Source organism: Trachymyrmex septentrionalis, unplaced genomic scaffold, assembly GCF_001594115.1.
Source record: "Trachymyrmex septentrionalis isolate Tsep2-gDNA-1 unplaced genomic scaffold, Tsep1.0 scaffold6, whole genome shotgun sequence".
Lineage (NCBI taxonomy): Eukaryota > Metazoa > Arthropoda > Insecta > Hymenoptera > Formicidae > Trachymyrmex > Trachymyrmex septentrionalis.
Genome location: NW_017305778.1, coordinates 2122522 through 2127504, shown reverse-complemented (window position 1 = coordinate 2127504; position 4983 = coordinate 2122522). Strand labels below are relative to the sequence as shown.

The 4983-nt window shown below is 27.2% G+C and overlaps 1 protein-coding gene across 3 annotated transcripts in view; it reads right to left on the bottom strand.

Moving 5' to 3' along the window:
* The window catches only part of LOC108752356 (dehydrogenase/reductase SDR family member on chromosome X-like), an 11471-nt gene that overhangs the window by 4305 nt on the left and 2183 nt on the right, over nt 1-4983 (bottom strand). The window lies entirely within an intron of this gene.

The window sequence follows — 4983 nt, the reverse complement described above, 5'->3', positions numbered from 1 at the left end:
TTCTTAAATCCGATATACTTTACAGTTATTTAAAAAATATTTGCATTGAGAAATGCTATATATGAATGCCACACAAATTAAATTAATTAATTTTTACACAAACGAAATTGTATTATAAAAATATATCTCCTTTAAACTTGTGTCAATAAAGAGCAAGCAGTGCTTTAATGCTTAACAAATTACAATACATTCCATAAAAGAATTACAAAAATAGAAGATCCAAACGTTTCAGGTTTTATTAAGCTGATTAAATTATCAGTGGATTTAGAAATAATAACTTAAGATAGATTAAGAATGTATGTATCTCAAAACTTTTTAAAAATAAAAAAATTTTATTTTATTTTATTTATAGATTGTTTTATTATTACGTCTGACTATCTGTAAAATTTGAGTACAAGTCTCTCATTAATTTAAAAGTTTTTTAATTTCTTTCTTAGCCTTGATTCTTTTGTAAAATTGTGTTTTGTAATTATTTGAAAAATTGATGAATCGTAACATTACGAATTAAATAAAATTTTTATACTAATGAAACTAATAAATGTTCGAACAAAAATTTGAACATATATACTTAAAAATTATTTATTTAAAACTAGCGAAATATGGCCATTTGTTGTATAAATCCATTATAAGTCAAATTATTTGTTTTTGTGCAGTTAGTTTCAGGGCATATTTGTAATAAAAAATTTGTTGGATGTTATTAGCTGCTATTGAACCTCATATTGATCTTTTTAGCTGATTTTTGCTTTAGCTTATATACTGTACAACAAATATCTAGTATAGCCAAACATATAAATCAACGCAGTGATTGTCGCTCGCAGATAAAAACATGATGTAACAATACCAGGCGTAACATTACTCACGATGTTTTCACATTACTATTATTATTTCTATTATACTAAAAAATAATTTTACAAAAGCAAAAAGGATGTATGAACATATTTCATATAATTATACATGTTTATGAATTTATGCGTGTTTATATATGTTTATACATACTTATACTTATTCATGAATGACAAATTTTTTTTATCGGGATTCAGCTCAACAATTGCCCGCTGTTATTACTATATTCTTCTAGATCTAAAATTCTGATTGGATGAGCTAAAAGAATACACCACTAACAATGAGCGTTCACTCAACTGTGAGTTCGCTGAATACACCCATTGATTGCTCATCCTTGAAATTGATTTACGTGATTTTTTTACAGTTTTTTTTATATTATGGATAAAAATACATCGCCAAATCCAAATAAATGCAGAAATCAAGAATTAATAAAAAATGCTCGAAAATAAAAAGAGAATAAAAACTATCATGCGCCATAAGTAATGATAAGATAAAGGCAACATTGCAACTTGTTATTTGCAATATAGCAGAAGGAAAGAACTTAATTGATCAACAGTAAATATTAAATGTGTGGTCATCTCATTTATTTTCACAGATCTAATCTTCACACTTATCATCTCACTTATTTTTTTAGAGCTCTATTTTGGAAACTGCATTAAAAAAAATCGCTCTGTTAGAAAATCGAAGAAAGATCTCATTATGCGACGTCTTTTAGTCTATCTTGTATAGTTCTTACGAATAATTGAACACCGCGTAATAGCATATATAAAAGTTGATATATCATAATTTAATTTAATTTAATTTAATTTATTGCAAAACTTTATGAACAAGACTACATGTTAACAGAGCAATAGACATACATGAAATATAATACAATAGACTATAATTATAAACATAAATACAAAGACAATAATAGCTAGCAAATAGTTAGATATCAGTAAAATTGCTGTTACAAAGCCTACCAGTAATAAAACCAGAATAAGACAACAACGCAAAATGAGGTAAACCAATAACTGAAATCATACATGCACGCATACACTCACACACGTACACACACGCGCAAACACACCAATTTCATCACTCTCGTTTAAATACTGTGAGTGATACGATGAAATGTGAGGCAGCGGAACGAAAGGAGAACAGAAAGGGAGAGGTTTTTATTGAATCAGGAAGAGGGGGAGAGGGGGGGGGAATTAAAATATTTGACAGAGATGTAAGAGAAAGCGGCACGGAACTTAGCGGACCGATACATGGGGAAGGATAAATAATCTTGGTATCTAGTGACAAGAGGATTAAAAGAGGAATGATGTTCAGAATTTAACTGAAGGAAAGGAAGGTCGCAGATATAGAGCAGATATAGATGTTGGAGCGAAGGAGAAAAAATACAAAACAGCACAGATGGAGAATAAAACACATTGCCAAATCTTAAGCCAGTTAGATCTCTGGTACGAAGATATATGATTGTATTTACGGACGATAATAGGAGAAGCGGAGACAAGAACTTTGGATACGTTGTACACGATTTAACAGACGTTGGTTAAAAGCCGGAACGTAGACATTAGCGTAATCAATAAGAGTTCTTTTATCTCTGGTTTTGCGCATATTACGTATAATATATTTATTACATTTTATCCTCCTAAAAAGGATAAAATGATGCATCATGCGCTTTATGGAACGCAGCCTTGAAAGATATCTTACAGAACGATTTTTTAATATAATTTTCAAAAAGATTTAATAAGGTCTTTAAAAAAATCTTTAAAAAGTTATCTCAAAGAATTCTTCCTTACAATAATGCTCACTGAATGGGTGCCCGATGCTCCAACTGTCATATTTTTTAACTATTTTCATGTAAATAATATACGTATTTTAAAACGTTAAAAAGACGCGTAAAGATACAAAACGAAATATATCTTCTAGTATATTTTTCAAGTACATTTCTTACTGCAATTAGATTTACCTCTTTTCAAGTTTAATATTTTCAATTTAAAGTATTCTTATCATTTGGATTTCTATTCCTTTTATTTTATATTACTTTTTGCCCCTACTTCTTTTCAATTAACTGTACTATTATTGCTTTAGGAAAAAATACAATTCTTATTTTACATCAGTTTTATTCACATTATTTTATGACTTTTTGCCTTCTTTACTCGCTTAATCATTTGATTTTAATTATTTGATTAGACAATGTAATAACATATGTTGACATAAGTTAGTCAAGTGTTTCTTTCAAAACGAAAAATTAATTTGTATTAAAAAATATCGGAATTATAAAATTTTCAGGGCTTTTAAAATCTTATTTTCTTCTTTTGTCTATCTCAAGTTTTTCGAATTCGGATTAACGTGCGAAATAAAAATAGCCGAAACTTATCATTACAAAATTTCATAAATCATCTTACATTTTTACATTGCACAAGTTATGAGATAAAAAAATAAGTGATTTATTTGACAATTAAATGTGTGACGATGAAATGTGTTTTTTACATATATTTTTAATATTTTTTATTCATTACATGACTTCTTCACGCATATCTTTGATGTCTCACTATCAAACCGAGCACTTTTGAAATATTTTTATTTTTATTTTTTTAAATTTACTGTTATATTCTACAGATAAAAATATGAAATGTGTTGAGTGAAAAAAATATCAATTTTTTTATGAAGTGATTCACACTTGTAAGTTGCAGAAATTTACAAAAATGTCGCTCATGCGAACATTCAAATAATTATATACCATTGAAACCACTAGTTATACAAAAAAAATGCAAGAGATTTTGAAGATTTTGAAGATCTTAAATTGTTCTATGGATAAGTTATTTTTACTTCATCATTTTCGTATAAATAAATCATTTTCCATTTATTTACAATTTTTATTAACATTTTTCATCAATTAAACTCATCAATTAAAAAATTTTGTAAAAATATCATCATATTAGGCATATGTATGCGGAACCGCGTCATTAGACTTAAAGAATTTTTTTAACTATACAATCCATTCGAGTTCTATTTTGAAATTTTCAGGGTTATTTCATAAATTGAAATGAAAATATTTTTACAAAATTTTTAAATTGGTGAGTTGATGATGAAAAATGTTAATAAAAAAATGTAAAAAAATTCTGCTGTATGACAACGCATACATATGCTGAATATTTTTACAAAATTTTTGAATTGTTGAGTCTCAACTTATGTAGTTTTTCTATACTTTTTCGTAAAAATATTTCTGCCAGAGATATGAGTCAATACAAACATCATTCTATCTTTGCATTCCATGAGTAACGAAGACAGAACAATGCTTTGCTTGTATTTGTATCATCATATGGAAAACACTTTACGTAAAAATAAATTTTTAGTACAAAAATGAAAATAAGAGGTACAATCTCCAATGATCTTGATCTTGACAAATATTATTCAGGACATGATTCTGAACAACATTCAAAAGGTTTAGCCGTCGGTCAGACATCTTGCGTAATGCTAATTGCGATACTGTAACAGCTTTAACTCGAGAAGTAGGTACTTAACGAAAAAATATTTTATTATAGTATTGTGAAAAACTCTCGAGGTAAGCTATAAGAATATGAAAAATGGAAGTTCAAAAATAAAAAAAGTTATTTGGTGCGACATTAAAATGGGACATCTTGTATAGACTACGTTTACACGACTTGATTTATGCTAAAATTATAACATCGATGTTATGAAATTGCCCAATCATATTGTATTTATTTCTCTAAAGAATGAAATGACTGTAATTATTAAAATATACGTAATATATATATATATATGGTATAACTGAAATAACGCCCATTAATCATATAGTGTTATTTCTAATAAAAAATTAGGTTGAAAAGTACTCTATCATTTTGTAATTTTCGCAACTGTTAACGAGATATTAATTTTCAAATATTGAATAAAATCGATATACATATAAGACAATTTTAAGATATCTTTTCGTGTTCTTCGTGAAATATTTTAAAGATTTTTCTTAAAGAACTCTTAAAGATATCTTAAAGCTGTCTTATATACGTCAATTTTATACATTTTGCTCATTTTGCGTAACTAAAAAAAATATTGCAAAAATTGCAAAATGGTAGAGGACTTTTTGTCTCAGTTTTTTAATTAGAAATAGCACTATATGATTAGTGGCGT